General features: G+C 43.1%; 1 long non-coding RNA gene across 2 annotated transcripts; it reads left to right on the top strand.

Moving 5' to 3' along the window:
- Positions 1-2,113: 2,113 nt before the first annotated feature.
- On the top strand, positions 2,114-17,436 carry LOC147889084 (uncharacterized). Of its 2 annotated transcripts, none has more exons than XR_015542991.1 (3): positions 2,114-2,205; positions 4,467-4,539; positions 17,229-17,436. It is a non-coding gene; the product is annotated as an uncharacterized LOC147889084 (long non-coding RNA). The 2 variants fall into 2 exon arrangements; XR_015542992.1 differs by lacking the exon at positions 2,114-2,205 and adding an exon at positions 2,450-2,523.
- The last annotated feature ends 4,672 nt before the right edge of the window (positions 17,437-22,108 follow it).

The following is a 22,108-nucleotide window of genomic DNA, read 5'->3' as shown; positions in this document are numbered from 1 at the left end:
TGGCAAGCTGACTGAGAAGTCACTATCACGCAAGATGTGTTACTTGCTCTTTGCAGTACTGTGGTGGAAGGGGGATCAGGCTACTCCTTACGTGTTGGGTCTCAAACTCTTTGCTCTGAAGGGGGGCGTTGGAGAAATCATAGCCAAAGAGTGTGTGTGATGTGTTGCACTAGGAGATCTAGTAGAGGTTTTATGTGTGAGTGCCAGGTGTCATCTTGGGAGTTATCCCATATGCACTTGGTACATGTGTGAGTGTGCTTAGTCTATAAAGGCTTGTACTTCACTTGTCATTTCATACTTGATGAATGGATGAAAGCCTTTCTTTCATGTCTTCATTTGAGTATAATTTCCTCTCACCCTAGCCTCTCTCTCTCTCTCTCTCTCTCTCTCTCTCTCTCTCTCTCCGAGCACGGAGACAAGAGAAAACTTCTTCCTCGGCTGATCCCTCTCAAAGCTCTATCACGGAGTTCTTTCAGCCAGATCACATGGACCCCCATGAAATGAGGCCTCGACATGACCGTGACCTGGAGCCTGTGATCGGACAGCTCAGACAGAGGGTTGACACACAGATCAAACTTGGGGACATCCCCTCCTTGTTTAGAGTCAGAGCCTGACCGACGGGGGTTACAGTAGCCCTGGTTAGACGCAGAGCTACGACCAGCAGGAGACCTTGGGGGGGTCACTCGTCATATGTAACCCTATCACGTGAGTTCAACAGATGGGTTTTTATTAATTCAATTACTTACAGATTTATATATACATAAGGAAGTAATTTAATACCCAAAAGTTAATATACAGAAGGGCGTTTTTTATTAAAAATTATCCAAAAGTTTGCAACATGTGACATGGATATTTGCATAGAGTGGATTAATCTGCCATTGCCACCAGTAGGACCTCTTTTGGATTATGAGTTTTGCTTTGAACTTGTCCGAGATGAAGACTTTCAGGGTTGAGGGAGTCTACGGTGTCTGGTGTTTGGGGTAGGGGTGAGTATATGGAAGAGATTGTAGTAGTTATAAAGGTAGTATAGTGCTCTATCTTTTTTGCAAAATCAACAGTAGACGTATCCTAAAAGCCTTGCCTTGTGAGTATATTGAAACTTTTTTTGTATGATGTACACCATTGAGTGATGAGGGAGTGTTGATGTTTGGCCTTCCATGTGTGTGAACCCTACTTTGATGTTGGTGATCGTGCCAAGTATCACTTTGCAATCCTAGCCAACATCGTGGAAGCAAATGATTGGTGACTTGTTGCATGTTCTTATCAGCTCGCAGCTCACGCTCGCCACCTGTACTTGCCTTGCACCAGTGTTCACAAAAAACCTACAAAGCCTTACAATGAAACTACAAAATTTTAGGTTTCACCTGATAATTTTCTATTTGCAGGTTTATGGAAATTGTTCTTGTAAGTGTTTCATAGGGATTTGACTTGGAAGATCAAATATGCAATTTTTATGGGTTTTCATTCATAAAACATGAGTGTTTTTTAGTGCACTAGAATCTAAAATCAAGGTTTTTAAACCTTGCATGCTTAGCATATATAAAAAGGTTAATTTTATATAGCTTTATATAAATGGCTTTTTAAAGAGAGAGCCTAGTTGATGGAGGATCACGATAACCTGGTTTATGGAGGAGGTTCAAGATAACCTTATCTCCCTGTAGCCTATAAGGCTTTGCCATGCTAAGCCTCCTCTAACATAATTTGAAAGAGGATTTTCCCTCTTTCACTAATCAACCACTTCCACCTACTCCCTCTCCAACTTCTCCGTTCGTTGGCTTCTCGCTCCTCTGCACACCTACTGGCTGTCTCTCCCAAAATGATGAGACTACGACTTCAAGCTCAATACAATACTGAAAAGTCGAGTTCTTGATCTCTACAAGTGATTTTCAACCATCTATTGCAGATGCTTTAGTTCCTACGTCCCATGCTTTGCCTTGCAGGTTCTTCACATAATGACACTTCGGGCTTGTGCACTGTAATGCAGGTCCTAGCTCTTGAGTCCTCAAGCTGTTAGGTCTTCGATCTTGAGTCCTCAAGCTAACAACGATCCTTGAAGGTGCTCCTACCTCCGTTCTACAGGCAATTTGCAAATCAAAAGGTTGCAGTATAGAACGAAAGAATACTTCACGGGAGATCATGCTGCAGACTTTGTTGACGAGAACGCAACAAAACTATTATCATAAGAAAGAAAGCGGCAAGAACAAGGTGGCTCCTCTTCGCAGTGTTCATGTTTTCACTACTAGGAGGGATGCTAAGAGTTCAATCCTCGCTGCATCTCTTCTACTAATTCGTGTTGTGTTCAATCTTGTTGCGTCTCTTCTACTTCGTGTGGTGTTAGCCTTGGCCCCTCTTTGTTTTGCTTTTGCGGTCCTTCATATGCTAATATGTTATTGTGTTTAACTCTTCTGGCTTTGCTTGATGACCAGAGAGCAGAACTTCTAGTCCAGCTCTCTACCCTTCTCATATTCTTGACTACATGAGAAATAGATTGGGCATAGCGTTGATCTACCGTAGGCATTCTAGGTAATTGAATTTGAGGGATTGGATTTTTGTTTATCAAATCAAAAAATCTGGGGGGTAATAAGTTGGAAAACAGAGGTCAAGACTACTTGCTACAGCCAACACTCCCTGGAGCGGAAGATTGTAAAGCGTATGCCCAGAAAACACACAGTCAAATCCCACTTCTTTCCTTAATGTGTATAGCATAGAGAGATACATACAGACTTAGATCTTTGAACAGTGCAACACTAGAGTAGAACAGTTGATCATATATTTGTAGATTGCTAAAAACAATATGGACAAAACCTGAAACAATAGAATGTGTTCAGTGTGCTACCCTCTAGCAGACAGGGTGTTGCCTAGATAGGGATCTCTGACCACCCACAACTGTCATCTACCTACTTCTAGCACCTTCGATCTCTATCAGCCTGCATGCTCTCCTAGAGCTTCAGTGGGTTGCGTAGTGATGCCCTGCAAACAGACAACCTTGCTACTCCAATGGACAGCCAATGGTAAGGCACTATTTGCGAGTAACACATTGCCCAAAATTTCTGGTTTTCAATGTAGACATCCATAGTCACAACTCAGATTTCTGAGTGGATTGAGATGGATGATTGCGTGAGCTCTTGCAAGATGGAGAGAATGTCCGTGGGCTGCTCTTCATATTTCTCTCTGTCGGTTGTCAAGCCATTGTCTCAACGTTGTTGACTCTACACAAGCTGGCAGCAGCAGGAGAACTAGGTGAGTTGCGAAGTATGAACAATCTCATTTGTTGTGCGTTGCTCTCTCTCTCTCTGTGTTGAGCGCCAGTGATGGCTTTCAAATATCACACAAGTCTAATATGTATGGGATTGCAACACAAAAGCCAGGGCTATGGGATTGCAAAGCAAAAACAGGGGAAGATCATGGAGGAAACTTGCCATAGAGCCCATTTAATAGTATAACGTTTTTAATTAGGACAAGGCGGAAGGCAATGAGCCGAGAGCTAGAAACGACCTTGAAAAGCCTCAAGGGGAGTGGCAAGATGTTGCTGGATAATGGAGGCATAGCCAACTCTTTGGATTTTTGAGTTGCATAGCCTACTCTTTGGGTAGAGGGATTCGAGGTTCCCCTGTGCCTCAGAGCGGCGATCTCATCTTTGGTGCCAAACGGTCCTCGGATTGTGCTACCTACACAATAGAAGAAGTAGAAGAGGAATGAAGAGGGCGGAATCTCTTCTCAGTTAGAGATGCCCAGTTTGAGTGCCCCTCCTTTGACCAACAGCCATGGTGTCCCCAATGCCCTCTTTGCCATCACCTCGTTCAATGCAGTAGACCTCAAAGGCAGTCAGCACTCTGCTAGTAAGCACCACAAGAGTGACACAAATTGTGGCCTTGGTCATGGCCAGGACTGCGGAGTTGCCATGGACGGAAGGGACTATGACTTTGGTTGCAGTGACTAGTGTGGTGAGTGCATCTACTGTTACCTCGAGTAGTGAATCCATTTTGGGAGAGGCAGCAAGTTTTGGTGACTCTCTCCAACAGTGGGGCAAGGGATAATTTTGGAAGAGGCACCAGGTTTTGGTGACTCTCTCCAACTACGGTTACGATGACTAGTGCGGTGAGTGCATCTGCAGCTTGCTGTTACCTCCAGTAGTGAATCCATTTTGGGAGGGGCAACAGGATTTGGTAATGTCTCCGACAATGGCGAGAGAGAATTTTGCAATCCGCCAGCACTTCAAGACGAGTGTGGTGACCACGACAACAACAGGCACTTCATCGGTCTCCACGCAGCTTGGGTTGCTCATCCATAGCTTAGGATTCCTTATTTACCTTATTCCTTCCCCTTTACCTTACATAAGCTCTCTAATAAGTTTGTTCATAAGGCGTTGCATCTCGAAAAGGCAGTTTTGGGAACGACTTAACTGGAGTTTATAGCTTGCCTTCTACTGAGAGGATTTCTATTAATTGTCCCTTGGATTTGTGCAGGTCACCAAGGAGACTCTCTGTTCGCTTTGTGCCTGGTTAGCAATCCAAAATCAAAACTATAATTGAAATAAAGGTATGATAGCTTTTCTTTCTCTGCTCAATAACCCATCCGTTGGCAAATTTTTGATAAGTTGATAAGCTTTTTTTGGGAGGGGTTTCTTCTTCACGTATGTTCGATGTAGTGTCGTCTTTTCATATAGTATGTCAATGCCATAACCTTTTTATTCTTGATATTACATGACTATTACATATTGACGTAGTGTCGTATTTGGCCTTTCGACATAATACGTCGATCATCTGATTTGTAATGTAATATTTGAGTCAATTACTTGGGCCATGCATTTGCATGGTGCTTATCTTTTCCCATTGGATCGTATTACTCGATTATATGTGCGGTTAAGTAAGTAAGTCTGCATTTCGACATTTGGTTGTAATATTCAACCTTTGATGTCGTTACAAGGACTCCTTCTCATTGTTTTGAAACTAGCTCGACACTTGGTCGTATCATTTGACTGTATGTGTCGTCTCTCAACCTTAGAAGAGTAATAGGATTCAACACTTTGTCGTTTATTAGACTTTTGGTGTTGTTTTTAGATATATAATTTATAAAATAAGTAGGCTTCGACACTAGGTCGTTTATTCGGCTTTCAGTGTTGTCGTAGCTTATTTCATAAAACAAATGTTTAAACTTCGACACATGGTCATTTATTTGGCTTTCAGTGTCGTTGTAGGTTATCAGTGTTGTATGATAGTTTCGGCTTCAACACTTGGTTGTTTATTCGACTTTTGATGTTGTTGTACTTAACATTATTAAATGTAACTGTCCAAGCTTTGACACTTAGTCATTTGATTTGATGTTCGTGTCATTGTAGCTTGCATAGTCCTCTTTGGAAATATTTTGTGTAGAATGTAGGGCTCATCAATAGACAATGAACCAGCCAGATATAGAAGCTACCAAAACAATATATTTCCATCCAAAACTATGGGCACAACAAAAGAGAGAGGGATCCAAAGTCCCACCAGAGCGTGGTACTTTGATCTTACCACAAGGTACTTCTACTATGTGCCAGATATCTCTAGACTCGAGCCCGCGTGATCCATCTCGAGCGGATGTAGACTTTATGTCTATATCCTTCTACCTTACTTCCTGTGTACAGCCTAGGTAGGCAGCCCTCTGTGAGCTAAGTCTGCAGGTCCTCAGCCAAGTTCACCTTCTAGTCATAGGCCAAAAGATGATGTATGAGGGCTTGGAGTCCCACCACAGCGTGGTACTTTGATCTTACCACAAGGTACTTCTACTATCTTACGGATATCTCTAGACTCGAGCCCGCGTGCTCCACCTCAAGCGGATGTAGACTTTATGTCTAGATCCTTCTACCTTACTTCATGTGTACAGCCTAGGTAGGCAGCCCTCTGTGAGCTAGGTCTGCAGCTCCTCAGCCAAGTTCACCTTCTGGTCATAGGCCCAACTGGTGCTGCTTTGCTGCTCCTTCCTGCTCCCTGTAGTGCTGCTCCACTCTGCTTGAGCTGGATGGTGATTTGATGCTTCTAAAATGTTTTTCTTGTCTATCTGCAAGATTGGTGGTCGAATCTTAAGTTCTACATTCTCTGCCCATTCTTTTGGCTGTGTTTTGGCAACATTCAGTGGTTTCAGGAGTTCTACACATCTATTGGCTATTCCAGACAGTTTTGCATTAATTGTACTTGGTGATTTTACAGAGAACTACCTCCTAATTGTTAAAGGGGAGATAGAACAGTTAGTTTGTCTTCTAGGGCCCATTTTGGTTGCATCAAGGATTCTGGAATACTGTTTTCAAATACCAGCATTACTCAAACCTCCAACACAATGGATCTTTCCAAACACACAGAGATGCACAAAGAATTCTGAACCCACAAACTATAAAGAACAGAGAGAGAGATCAACACAGCTTCAAGGAGCTGCAAACATCCAGCAAACTGCTGCACGAAAGGACAGCCACGGAAGACTGCGCAAATCTGAGGTATACACAAGAAAGGTGGCCAGGTTTTGCTCCTGCATGCCTCTTGTGAAGGGCTTCGATGGGATAGAACTCCGGCCACCTATGGCTTCTCTTCTAGGTAGCCAACACCCTTACCAGGCCAACCTGGTCAGTAAACTGAACCGAACAGATCTAGGCTGAACCTGGTCTGTAAAAATCACCTCCTCTGCAGGTCTGCTGACCTGCTTGTACCCAACCTGTTCCATCCCAGGCCTGTCACTGCTGCAAAACCGGCTGCAGGTCTTACACTAACCTTGCAATGTTCCAGACCAGCACACAGTTCCACGGAGTGCTCCAGCCTGTATTGCACCCCCCAAAGCAGCCTGTACAGTAGGCGCATGCCCCACGCTCTATCCTGCTGCTGCATTGCTCTCGACAAGGTCTTCAGTGGCTTAAGGAGGAGCCCCAAAATGCCTCTGCTGCTGCATTGCTCTCAACAAGGTTTCAGGGGTTTAGGGAGGATCCCCAAAATGCCTTACTTCAGCACTCTATCTGCTGCAGGTGTTAAGCATAGATGATATATGAGGGCCCCTCCTTTTATAGGCCCCCTTGGGAGCTGGCTGTCAAAAATCGACCAGTCAGTCCTAATGGCCGACTTGGTTGGCTGGTCCTGTTGCCCCCTGCAGGCGCCCTTTTGGCCTGCCATGTGCCAGCTATGTTCCACCTCCTGTGCGCCTCTGTCAGGGGCCTGTTCCAGCTTATACATTCATGCCATGATGGGCCTCTGTCAGCCCACTGGCTCTGTCTTGACAGCTATCCACATGGCAGCCTGTGTGCTGCCCATGTGCCAGCCCCCTCTCCACCATGAGTCCCCTGCCCTCATGACAGCCAAGATGCTGTCCATGTGGCAGGCCATTCCACCTATGGTCCACCCCCCCCGATGCACTCCTCATTTGGGGGCTCACAGATGGGGAAGTGACCATTCCAACACATTAACGGGGGCTTTTAAGTTTTCTAACACATTTGGAGCAGACTCCTAAAAAATGCAATATTTACTTCAAACTCCTTGCACATAAACAGCTTGTATGGCATCCAAATGTCTGTGACCGAAAGGGGTACCCAATCCTCTGTGAGTGGGACCTAGTAATATGAGTAGACTGCTCCAAAATGAGCCTGCAGCAGGTTGCAGCTGCCTTGGTCAGCTCCAAAATGCAACACGGGCCCTGAGGTCTGCAAAAGACTGTAGACAATGTCTCTTACAAGCAGCACCTAGATGGTGCATGCACTTTAGCCTGTGCAAACCCTAGCTGCTGTAGAAAACAGAAAACCATAGGAGCAGGTGCATAACAGGTCAGAACCTACAGTAGAACAGGTCAAAATCAAAACAGCGGCTATAGATCAGGCTGTGCAGGAATTTCAGCACTGAAACAAGTACTGTCTGCCTTGAAAACAGTAGAAGAGCTTCAAAATCTGCACCAAAGCTTCAAAACCTGCGGGCACCTTACTTCAAGCTGCTAGCTCAGGGTAGTGGCTATAGGAAAACAAGACAACTATGGCTGTAGGTGGAGTTTCCCCATGACAAGAGTCCTCTCCCGAACTTGGAATGGAGTTGGGGAGTGGAGGGCAACACAGGCAAGTTCTAATACGAAATGTGAGAGATGGAGATGCTGGAGCAGGCAAACTTGACATGAAGTTGCAACAAACTAAAGTCAAGCACTAACTATGGTTAGAGGGGAAAACCTTAGAAGGAAAAAGTATCCCTAACCCTCCTAACTAATCAATACATTGGCAACAGCCTTAAATATTACAATATTTTTGCATAAATGCTAGTGTGTAGAGGTTGTAAACTTCCCAATAAATATACATCCGAGATTCATGCTCATACATCGGAGGTAACAATGCTAGAGTCAATGATATTTGTGTCTCTGATTCATGCCTATGTTAAGCAACTACAATCTCCAATTTTAGGGACAAATATACCAGCTTGCAGCGCTCCTTATTTTAGGGGCATTAAGGCCAGCCAAAGGCACAAAAGGAACCAAACAGACCAGCCAAAAGGTCAGCCAGTAGGGCCAAACAAGTGGCCAGAAAGGCCAAAAATGGCTGACTAGAACTGGCCGACGAGAATTGGCCGACCAACTGGCCAGCCCACCGACCTAGGAACTGACCGACCAGCTGGCCGACTACCTGGGTCAGGCCTATAAAAGACTACCTACCCCCTGAGTCTCTACGACTGGACCTGTAGCTGCTCCTCACCTCCTCCATCCTTTGCTGCAGCCCCTCCTGCTCCAGATCTACTCCTCTGCTCCAGTTCTGCCCCAACTCCTTTGTCTCTTTATTCCTCTCCTCCAGATCTAGCCCTGGACCTGCTGCTCCAGATCTGCTCCTTTTCTTCATCATGTTGCTATTCGAGATAGCCTGAAGGTTCCTTCCTCAGAGCATGTTGTTTTCAGCCATTTCCTAGGGCAGCTCCAGTGTGGGAGAGGAGAGCACACAACGGGATAGGAGACACCAAAAGTGGTGGAGCAAAAGCTACTCCAGCTTATTCCTCTATCATATATATATATGAGTATACATGGGCATTGTACAAGTGGGTGGGCACACTGCCCTTTACCCCAACAACCTCCCACTTAAAGGCAGTGTGCCTTTAAGGGAATATAGTACACATACAATACAATCAGCCATAGGCTGAAAAACAAGATGACTAGACCGTCATCCTATGCCCATCGGCACTTTACAATGTGCAAAGTGCATAGAGGATAAGCTGCTAGCAAACATCAGGTTTGCAGGATAGAAAATGACAAGCTGTAGATGCCTGTCAACCAAGATCTCATGCCAGATCTCACTGGGAGAGTGAACTCTCACCACCATGTGCTCCTGTGCTAAGTCCATAGCACTCGAACTGTCACTGTGCAGAGAAAATGTCTCTGTACCACCTGTGACCATAAGCACATAACCTACAATAGACCTCTGCTGGTCTACCCAACCTGCATCACCTGCATGCTGCTCCTAGAAGCATAAGGACCTGATGTCCACAACCGCTTCCCCACTGCCAAAATCTACCATAATCATGCTACCAACTCCCACTGCAACGGAAGCAAGAACTGGAAGTGTAGCCCCAATGGCAAACATGTGAGAACCAAGTCTCAACACAGTCATGGATGCATGAAGTACTATGGCTGCCATATCAACCATAACTTGCTGCTCAACTGATCTGTGATCGTCAAACCTACTGTGTTTCAAGTATGGAGCCAATACAGGCAATGGAGTACTCAGTAACTTTTCCTCTCCATACTGAAACAACCAAGTATCTGACAAACATCATCAAGACCATGCAGCTCCCACTGCAAAGCATCCCTGTCCATAAGGAACCATATGGCAAGTAACCTCAGAAGGATAGCAACCTCCTGAATACTAAGACCATAACCTGTCTCACTGCACATCACATCCTGAGCTCTCATAACGGTATCAAACCTATGAAGCCAAGCTCGAGGGGATTGCTTCTGGCTATAGAGGCACTTACAAAGCAAACATATCCTGCCCATGCACAATATGACCCGAGTCAATAACTGCAGAAACCACATCTGTCCTGGCATAACCAGCCAATGGATCATACCGGGCATCATTAGCCAAGGTATCCTCCTCACCATGCATAGCCTCATCCTCATCTCTGCAAGAGGCACTCCGCATCCTGGGAGTAAACTGTAACTGTCCATAGAAGATGCATCAACAATCTCCATAGGAGTATAAACCTGTGGAATACTTGAGACATTTGACCGTCTCTGACCAAAATCAGGAAGTAATCGTGGTTGTCCCAACTTTATAACCTACTCACCATGGGAAAAACCTCCCACTCCAAGGGATATGGGCTGCCCCTGCAAAGAATTCGGAGGTATGAGTGCACTTACACCCTCCTGGAACACCACTTTCCTGCTATCCACAGTCCTGGGCTGTCTAAACATAGCATCCTCTCTGAAATAGACATTATGGCTGCGTATCAACTCTCTAGTTGAAGAATCATATAACCTGTAGTCCCTACTAGACTCACTGTATCCAAGGAAGATACACCTCCTCGATCGGGAACCATGAGCATAAGCCTCGCAGCCAAACACACGTAAATGCTCGTAACATGGTGCCCTGCCTGTCAAGAAGTCAAATGGCACTCTACCATTCAGAGATCTCCTGGGTGACCTGTTAAGCAAGTATGCAGCTGTCTTACATGCCTCAGCCCAATAGCGTTCGGTAAGACCTGCATACCGTAGCATGCTACCAATCTTGTCCAATAGAATCCGATTTATGCCTTCTGCCAAGGCATCATGAGCAGAAAGATGAGGAGTGGTCAACACCCTCCTGATACCAAGTGTATCACATAGATGCTGAAATCTAGAAGAGGTAAACTCTGCATCACCATCAGTCATCAAGCTCAATAGCTTCTTTCCTGACTGATTTTCAGCATTACCCAAGAAGCACTGAAATGTATCATATACATCATGATTCTGCCGAATCGGATATACCCATATGTACTTTGTAGCAGCATCAATAAATGTCACAAAGTAAGAGGCACCACCCAGTGAAACGGTAGGCATAGGCCCACAAATTGCACTATGAACCAACTGCAATGGCTCAAGATACCTCTCACTGACTATCTTCCTTACAAAGGAGGATCCTGACTGCTGATCATCATCACAATCATGACATAAAATTTGAGAGACATCCATAACAGGAATGTATCTCAATGTTGTAAGGGCTTCCATACCTGCAGTAGACATATGTCCAAGTCTGGCATACCATAAACTAGCTGATGGCTGCTTACTAATCATAAGCATCTTATCCTGGACACCTGATACATGCAATGCATAAGAGAATCCAACCCGTGATCCCCTAGCCATAACCAGATTGCCTCTAGCAATCTTCCATGCATGATCACCCAAAGAGACATGATAACCTGCCTCAACCAACTGTCCAGTACTGATCTTGCTCGTAGCAAGTCTTGGTATATGTCTAACCATCTGTAGAACAAGAATAGAGCCACTAGGCATAACAAGGTGGATATCCCCATAACCATAGACATCCATAGAATGATCAATGCCCATCAAACCACTCTCCACAATACATTCCTGATATGCACTGAACCATGACCTATGAGGGGTCATATGACATGAAGCACATGGATCTAACATCCAATCACCGAGAATGGGTACATCAGTGGCCAAGAAGGAGGTGCCAGACATAGACAAAAGAATGCCTTCATCACTGCTACTATCAGTGGAAACCCTGGCATCCACGCCTTGAAGCTCAACATGCTTCTTCTCCTTCTTTCTGTCATTCTTAACCTTGCTCTTCTTCTTGTATTTTCTCAGCCATTTCCAGCAATACTTTTTCATGTGGCCATACTTTCCACAATAGAAACATCTAACACAAGTCCGAGAGCTAGACTTGCTCTTGGAATTCCCCCTTGAACATGACCTGTTTCTACCAATTGATCGACCTTTGGAGTGCATATCAAGGTTGTAATTCAGCCCATCAGTACATTTCAGCCCATCATGCTGTAACATAACACTATCATGGTCATACATCCGGCATATACGAGTATAAAACTCATATGCATGGTAATCTACACCCTGTACACCATCCTGTACCTGCAAGTAGACTGACTTCGAGAGTGATGATTGAATGATAGAGCATGCTTGCTCATCCATGTCATCCCAATCACTCTGTTTGATGCTATTAGGCTTGACACCTTTGCATTGAATGGGCTTATGTTGCCTCTTCTGCACTAACACATCATAAATCTGCTCTTTCCAATACTGAAAGTTTGATCCATCCAACCTCTCAATATCAAAGAGGGCACTACCAGCTGTAGATGCCATATCTGTGGCACAATAGGTCACAACCAAAGAGCAGTATAGTGCAATAGGCAACCCAAATGACCAAAAAATATAGTGTTGTCCAGACCAATTAGGTCTCCAAATAAATTGGCTGATCCAATGCTCAAAAGCACTCAGCCATAAAGAAGCATAAACAAGAATATATGCAGCCCAGTAACCTGCCAATGCTTGGCAATCCAAGTAAGAAATGCACTGAACCAAATGAGCAATATCTGCTCAACCAATGGCAATAGGAGCCCAGCTCAACTATCCATAAACATCAGTGCGGCATCCACCAATGCAAATCCATAATGCATCGAAATGGCATTTACTGCATCACCAATGCATCACCTCAAGCGCGCAATCCTTTGGCAACAAAATCAAGCATTCGCCACTTGCCAAATGTGCCAAAGTGACTTGCCAAAATGCCAATAATGCCCTTGGACTGAAGTGAGATCCTAATCACTTTCTGTAATTTACTGTGAGTTCCCAATTCACTGTTGTGCAAGAGAAATTCCTACAACAATACCTCACAGCCACTTTGGGCAAAGTAACACGCTGTCCCTGTTTTTGAACAGCAATATCTTTTCACTGAAAGACCGGATGCCAAAGCTGTAAACAGAAAAGTTGTAGCTGGTAAAAAGATCTACAACTTGTTAGTTGACTTCAAGAGCCAAATCCTTGTGGATTCTCAGATATTCTCACCTGAAAAACAGCTTCCTGCACATTGGTCACAAATAGACAGTAGACTGCAACTTTTTGTGGTTTTGCAGAGGCTGTAACTCCTGCAGCTTATACCGGATCAACTTGCTTCCAAAAGCAAAGTTGTAGTATATTCTGTGAACTACAACTTTCCAGTTTCGCACAAAGTGCAATTCCACACCAGGAAAGAGATATTCAGTCCTGAAAATGACTGTTTTGTCATAAAAACAGCAACAGCAGCTTCCTTGAATGTTTGCTGCCCTTTACAGCACTCATCTGCTCCGGCAAAAAACAGCCCCAAAAATGGTCAAAATACATCCAGCAGATCACCCCGTATGTCAACTGCAACACCAACAAAATGGCAAGTACAATGCCCAACCAAATCAGCCCCAAGAATGCTCATAGATCAGCAATTAAATAGCCCAAAAGCACTGGCAAAACAGCCCCGAAATGTGCTCCAAATGATGCTAATCTGACAGGATCTCAATACATCACCGTACCACCGTATGTATCCAACATAGGCAAATAACCATGCATCCAACGAACTGTCAATGCATCTCAACCAGGCATGTACCACTGTCAAAGCATGTGTCAATGCCACTGCCAAAGTGATGTACAGATCGAAAGCTCCTTGTGCAAGACTGCAAAATGGCATATGACCAGTCCCGCAAAGTGCCTAAGCAACAGCCTCAAATCAGTTTATCCACAGCTAATGTCCACAAGGTGTACTTCTACAAAATGTCCTGCAAAGAGGCCAAAATCAGCCAATGCTCAGCTCCAAGACCTCAAATGCAACAGTGGCTATCTCCCAAGCATACAACTGCATCAAACATGCAATCCACAAGCTCTCCAACAGCTCATCTTCTCCAAAATGGATGTTGTTGCTATCACTGGGTTGCTCTTCCTTTGCTCACGGGATGGAGCATCCCTACAGCCCTCCATGCAATGGACTGCCACGAGTGATCCTCAACAGAGCTAGTCATCATCAACATTGCAACGCCCACAGCTCTTGCTCCTAGGCACTCAGCCATCCACAGTAGCTTCAAGCAAAGCTTCAGCATATATTTACCTCCAACGTGAGCAACTCTTCATGCCTCGGCAAGCAAGCTGACTCGACATAGCTCACAACACAGTCAACCCTCCATCGGCCAAGTCCTCTATTCAATGTGACAAACCAGTCCGCAGCTGCGCCTCCACCACACACGGATGAGTAAACTGGTAGCCCCGCAAACAGTCAACCATACGAGCAGCCAAGCCATATCCCTCAGCTACTCTCTCACGAGCGCCATCTCCATAGCCCTTCAGCAGCGCCACAGCCTCTACTCAGACGCTCAGCCTCAACGTCCATTGCTCCAAACCCACCGATGTGGCGATTCGTAGGCCAAATAACAAATGGCTCCAGCATCGACAAACTCAGTAGTGACCTCTCATGGCATCCCTCAAATGTCAGAGCGGATCTTATCCTCCACGCACAGCAACTCCAACAACCTGCAGCTAAGAGCTCCTCATCACTGCGCCCATCGTCGTGGAGACTGGCAAAACCAAAGCCACCTCCTAGCGTCACTTCCCAGTGAGCCGAGTCTCCATATTACGTCTCCGACGTCGACCTCGTCGCTTTCATACCAGGCTGCTCCTCTCTAACCTTGCTGGCCACACTCACCAAGCTCTCCTTAGCTCTGATACCAGTTGTGGGAGAGGAGAGCACACAACGGGATAGGAGACACCAAAAGTGGTGGAGCAAAAGCTACTCCAGCTTATTCCTCTATCATATATATATATGAGTATACATGGGCATTGTACAAGTGGGTGGGCACACTGCCCTTTACCCCAACACTCCAGCCCTTCATCATCTTCGTCATGATTGAGCTACACGGAGGATTGAGTTTCGCTCCCTCTGCTGCTATCTTTTCTACCGTTTCTCTACATGGAATCATCTTTCATATAAGCCTCAGCCACGATCCTTGAGACATGGCGGCTTGAGGTTCTTGTATTCAGTTTTTCATATTACCTACAGGCACTATGTTTTCTGAGTTCTGTTCTTCAGTTGTGTCTGAGTATCGTCTATTTTTTATCGCTCCACTGCAAACCCTATCGTTTCTCTATAGCCTATCCATGGGGTCTTTGAAAGTTGCTTATGTATAAGGATGCAAATTTCATAAGAATGGAGTTCGTTGTGTTCTTTATTGTAATTAACTTTGTGTTCATTGATTATTTAATCTATGAATATATTTTAGATTCTCTCTCAAAACTTGGTTTTTTAATGCATGTTTTGCCAGAAATCCTTTTGTGAAAAGATGCAAGCAGAGCAAAGGAAAAATTGGCTCAAAGTCATTAGGCGGCATCTTTGTATAGGGATAAGTAAGATGAGCAAGGAGCAAATAATAGACATAACTAGCAATGCAATACGGATAGAGTGTTTCTACAATGAGGTCATAGCCAACACAATGGGAGAGACGTTGCCCAAGAGTGAAATGAATGAAGGTGGAGTACGTCACATGATCAATAGCATCATAGGAAATATGAAGAAATGTGCAGAAGACTTGCGAGATGACTTGCCTCCTAATATTGACATGGAAAAATTAGGTTTTTGGGATTTGAAGTGGAAAGAGGAGAAGGGTAGAAGCAAGAGGGTAAAAGACATAGATTCACATTTCACTATTTCGAAGAGAGTGCGATATGAGCAATCAAAACATTCATGTGATCCAACTTCTGAGGCATGGTTAGCTATTGAGGGTAGTCGCAGGGATGCTTCTCACAAAGCACATTCATTTAGGAATGGTGATTGTTCAATTTTGTTAGGTATTCCCCATGAGGCTATAGAGGAGGGTGAGAATCTTGGTGCTGGCTCATTTGGAGTATGCTTTAAAGTCACTTTTAATGGCATCTCTTTCTTTCCTCGAAGTATTACTTATGCGGCGAAGCGCTACAAAGGGAACATACCTCACACCTTAAAGTCATTTGACAAAGAGTATGGAATGCAAATATTACATCCAGGGATTGTCAGATGCATAGGATTTACTAGAAGCTTACCTTGGATCAACATTTTTCCATACTTCAATGGAGGGAGTATTGGAGACATGATGATGCAGCTACCCTTTGAGAAAGGGACTTTCAGAAAGCAAGTGTTATGCTTGAAAGGCAATGGAGTCACTAGGAGAGAACCAAATCCAATACGAAGTGATGTACAGCTTACGAGATTAAAGGCATTTGTGGAAGCTACCCTAGACATCATACACGCATTGGTTGATGCATTAGCAACTGTACACCAAGAAGGCATTATACATTGTGATCTACACCCTTTCAATGTCATGCTAGATTTTACCAAGAATCATAGTCGGCGAAGAACATTAATAATCTTCGATTATCTGATGGTGATAGTCGGCGAAGAACATTGATGATCTCCGATTATCTAGATAAAAGAGGTAGTAGATTTGGGATAAAATGGGATGGATGGCCTCTCAGCAAAAGTTTCAGAAAATCAAGTTTTTGGGCTGCATGATCAAGATTTTGTACATAATGGAAAAAAGTTAGTCAATGTTCTTGACAAGCCTAAGTGTCAATTGGCTATTGGCAATGTTTGGATCACCTTAAATCATGTCATTATTGTGTATGATGCTTTTTCTATCGACAAGCATATGCTAAGGGAGGGAGACATTAGGCGAGATGACTGCCAAAATTGGGCTAGAGCTCAAAGAATATGCAGTAGACAAGTGCAATGGTGCTTGGGAGAATTGGCAAACAATGGAATTCATAGAAAAGAGAGGAGCATGCTAGGAACACAAGCTTATCTTGAAATTGCTAGAGACTACATCGACATCTTCTTATCTCCACATTTGAATCTTGTGGATCGAGTCTATCTTGCAGGCAAAGTCTCTTTTTTCTTTCAAATTTGGAGGTCTTGGATTGTTCATCATGCCAACTATACGTTGAATAGAAACTTCATAACTAAGGAAGCTTTCTTAGCAAATTTTGTGGACCTTACAGACCTTGACATGATAAATATTGAGAGCGTAATTGCATTGGCAAACCTCACCTATGAGTGTAATAGCAATAAGTATACTTTAGATGAGAATGATTGGAATGTATTCAATGACTTTGTAAAGGGGCATTAAACGCACTTGGTAGGGGCTTCTTTGTAATCTTTCTAATATGATAAAAGATTTATTATGATTATTACTATGCGCTGAGTTTAGTCTGATTTGTCTTAATGGATTTTTTAAATTATTTTTTTGCAGGATCTTGAATCACAGAAGTGGATGATTTGCAACTGCCTGGGTACTTTTGTTTATATGAATGCCATAAAGCAAGTTTGAAAATGCTATTTTGGCATCGGGTACAACAAGATGTTGTATGAATGTAGCCTCTATGGTTTTAATACCATGGTTTGATATGACTTAGTAAGGGTTTTCATGGAAGAAAAAAAGTGGAAAGGTCTCCTATAAATGTGACAAAGAAGAATGATATTTTCATCTTTTGCTTCTCTAACAATCAAGACATGGAAAAAGTGGCAAGGCCAATCGTGAATGTGGCCAAAAGCATGGTGTTTTAGTTTTTTCTTCTCTACTCCTTCTCTAACAATAAAGACATGGAAGAAATTACTAAGTCTCAGATATACATTGTTTAAACAAGTTTCTAATCTTTCACATAAGAATGCTTTAGATGTTTGTATTTGGCAAGAAATAAACATTATATATCGTCATTGAATGCTTTGTAAAATTGGCTAATGTATCATTCCTTCTCCTAGCTGAAATGCCCATACATATAGTTTTGTAAAAAATTGAAAGATATAAAGCATTTATAAAAGCTCCCAATCTTTCATGTAGTATTTTTATAAAGGTTGTTTCTTGAGCTCTTTACGTGTTTCAAGTGACTTTGCACAATTCTTTGCTCTTGGTGTACGGCACACATGATTTGTCTTGTTTGATATTTGTTCCTCTTAATTTTTGCACATATGTCTTTATTCTTTGTTTCTCTTGCCTTATGGCATCATCAAGACACAAACCCATCTTAAACTTATGCATTGCCCATTATTGCAGTTGGTACCTTAATTTTTTGTGTGTAGATTCAAATAATGCAGGTGATGTAGAGATCTTGCATTCTAAATATCTCATCCTACCTAAAGGGACTCCAAAAGTAGTAGTGTATGACTTACATAAGGACTTTTAAAATTCCTCTAGGAAAATAAATATACTTACAGAAGGGGATTTATAAATTTTCCCAAAATTTACAGAGGGGATACTAGGAAATACTAGAAATAGGTTACATAGGGATTTAGAAAAGAACCCTTGAATGCACGTGATATAGACATATTACACTAAGTGACCCCCCCCGAGCAGGAGACGTGCCAGGACTGCACCTTTGAGTGGCCGACATCACTCTATTGCCGACTTCATGCGTCCATTGCCTCATCTATCCTGATGTCCTGCTGCTACTACTGCTGATGATATGATGCTGAGATTGATATATAGTCAACCATCGACATGACTATGTTGTACTTAGGACTTAGTACTGCCATTTTACATTTTTTGCATTTTGCATTGGTGTGGATGCTCGTTTAGTAGCTCCACTACCACAGCTCGTTGTATCAGGTTTTTCACAATCTCATAGACCCATTGGTCTTCCCAAGACTTTAATAAACTTTCTTTCTTTCTCACCATGTTTCTAACGTCTAGCTCCTTTTAATATAATAAAGTCACTTTTTTTCCACGTCATTTGTAATGTATGACTTTGTCTTTGCAATTCTCAATTCACTTACATGAAATTTAGAAAAAAAAGTCTTATTATGCTTTAGAATGTGCAATATCTATTTTTCTTACATGCAATTTAAATAATGAAAAGAAGATTGAGCAACAAAGAAAGAAATCAATTAAAAAATAAAGTCTTTATTGATTCAAAGAGAGATTACATTGATTAGATCTTAGGGCACATATTACTCTAGCCTACACTTCTTCCTACTAGATTCTGCCCCTCTTTAGCTTATTAGAGGATGTAAAAAATCTTTGATGACATTTATGTTCATTTGCTTAAACTTTGTTGTCATTTTGGTAATGTATGTGGATTTTTTTCCAAGGGTGTGGAATACCCCCCTTGTTGATTAATCCTTTGTATTTATTTAATGGGTGTGGATTACCCCCCTTAGGTTTTTTTTACTTTATCAGAATTCTTTAGAATGTAAACCCCCGCTATGTTGTTAAATTCCTTTAGGGCTCCTTTTTATCTTAGAATTCTGAAAGGTTTGTTCATGTTCTTTGGTAAAGTGATAACAAGCCAGGGGATATAGGCATTACCTATCTACCCGAATTCAACTTCATTGTTCTAACAACTGGTTGTTTGGATGGTGGCAGGTAAGTGGACCCTGACCTTAGACCCTAGACTCTACCTGATGGATTTGACACTTTTTACCAATTGTATACAGATTTTATGTACACCCATAAGATGAGAAGTTTATTATCCACCCTTATTTGAGCATCGTGTGCCATGTTGTTTATAGAATTTATTTTTTAAACACACACACACCCAAACCTTGTAACCTTTGGCTGGGTTAACCATGTGTCATGTTGTTAATACTTGGTTGGGTTAGCCACATGGCATATGCCACATGCCACGTTGCTCGTTAAACTCTTATCGGGTTGTGCAGGAATGAGGTCCTTGTACGACTCCGCTTCAGGAATGACTTATCCCATCCACATTTTACTTTTTGTTGGAATTATCATAGCTACGCAATCGTTGTGCCTAGTGCGTGATTGTCTCCAAATAGTTATGGAAATTCGACGAGGTGTCTTATTCCATTAAACTACTCGAAGATCACAATTTAAAGATCATGAAACAAGTAGCCACTTGGGAATGAATGTGATATAGTTCCTTTTGCAAACACTTACAAAGAGGCTTCCTCTTTGGACCTTTTTGGTGTGGCAGGACACCACCTGATGGGTGTCCCACCCCCATCATGTGGTGTCCCCTCGGGTGAGGGTGGGTACACACACACACACACACACACACACACACATACACATTTTCTATACTTTACACACACACACACACATGCACACACACCCCTACACACAAACTCTATCTCTCTCTCTTCTCTCTTTCTATACACACACACACTCTATCTCTCTCTCTTTCTCTCTCTTCTCTCTTTCTACACACACACACACACACACACACTATCTCTCTCTCTTTCTCTCTTTGTCTCTCTTTCTATACACACGCACACACACACACACATGCACTGATTCTCTCTCTCTTCTTTGGCTCTCTCTCTCTCTCTTATTAGTATGATATGTTTTTCTTATTACACACACAGACACACTAACACATTAAGTGTGCTTAATAATTTCACACACACACACACACTCCTCTCTTAAAACGCTATTGTAAACAACCCCCCTAACAAGACACATATAGGAGTGCATTGTCTACATTTTATGTATTTATTTATTTTTTCCAACATATTTTTACACTCACTCTATATTATGCTTTGTGAATAGTTCCACAATTAAATGTTAATAAGTAATTTAATGCTCCCTTTCTTAAATTCTTTTGCTTATGGTTCACTAATAATTAATTAACCGCTCTTAATTTTCAATTTAAATCAGTAGTCTCATTTATCCTTGAACCGGATGCTTGTAAATTCCAACTAAAGGGATTTGCACTTATTGATAGCATGAAGCAAGCGTCCCCCTTGAGGTCCCCCTCCCTATTTTTAATACTACCTTAACCCACACCTCAATCCTAAACCCCTTGCTTCCCTTAACGAGTCCCTAACCTTGATTGCCTCCAAACCACTCCCTAACCCCCTAATCTTGCTAACCCTCTATTCTTGTATTCACTACCTAATTTTGTACTAGTCCCTTATTGCCTCCTTACCCACCACCCACTCAGTTCTTATACGACCGTCTTGATAGAGTGTTATGCTCTATTTAGTCATTGTTTTCCTACCACTCCTTAATTTTGCCTCCTTTTGCGGCCTATGCTCCTTTACTCTAACATAGTTGGCGTTCACTATCCTTCTCCTCTACCCAGCCTTAGCATCCTCCTCACTTTCAACTTTGCCTCCAAGCTTTCTTGCTAGCCCTCTTGGACTTTATCGGATGTGTAGTGTGCTCCCTACCCGTACTCAAGCCATCTCGCAACTGTGCAAAGATGCGACCAAGACTACATAACGTCCCTTTTGAGGCTTGCAGTTGCTTTTCGACGTTTCGATTGTTTTTCTAGACTCTCAGGTCCTTCGGCTGAACCTCGTTGATTTGCCTCTCTGCTTACTTCCCTTCGTACGCTTCCCGACGGATGTGCTGCCCCGCTCACAATGGTTCTTCTTACTACGACTAACGCTCACATTATTTCCTGCTGATGGATGTACTACGACTGATGGATGTATTGCTTCCTTGCTGGCTTCGTAATCCTATAGCTATCGTTACAATGCTGCATATATCACAAGGACCACCTGCGCGTTGCTGTACTGGTCATGGAGCCACAGTTTTCTCCCTTGTCATGAAGCTGTAGCTCGACTTCAACTTTGTACGTACTTGTTGGCCTCCCTATTCCTTTTTCCTTGCTTATGACCTCGTCTACACAGGTGCGCAATTGCTTGCTCCTCCTTGTCGGCGACTTCTCCATGATCACTTTGTCAAATCCTTTTCTCGGAGCTTTGGTGCTACTGCTGCGACAACTTGCATGGCGTGTCACTCCTCCACCAACCTCTACAATCAGCCGCTCTATGATGGTCCTGAGAAGATTTTGTTGGAATACTGAAAGGAAAGAGTAGAGTTGACACAAATTCAGAATACTTGCTTATAGAATGAAGAAGAAAGAGGTCCTTAAGTAGGCACCTCATACAAGGTCACTGACATCACTGATGACCTCAAAGCTCCACAATCATCTCCTCAATCTGCTCCTAGATTCACTCAATCATCCTATGTGGCTTTTCCACCACCTAACTGTGCTTGTGGGCACCTAACTGTGCCTCTAGCACTCACACATAGAAACATAAGGTGTGCCTGAGGCATACACCTTGACCCCCCCTCAAGGAAATGCCTCAGGCTATGTCAAGGATACATCTAGTCTCATAGTTTCTCATGCCATCTCATGGTGGTCAAGGATAAATCTATGGCTA

Source organism: Dipteris shenzhenensis, chromosome 21, assembly GCF_047967505.1.
Source record: "Dipteris shenzhenensis isolate YYH24624 ecotype China chromosome 21, Dip_SZ_1.0, whole genome shotgun sequence".
Classification (NCBI taxonomy): domain Eukaryota; kingdom Viridiplantae; phylum Streptophyta; class Polypodiopsida; order Gleicheniales; family Dipteridaceae; genus Dipteris; species Dipteris shenzhenensis.
Note: the sequence above shows the minus strand (reverse complement) of the source record. Positions and strands in the feature narration are given on the sequence as shown.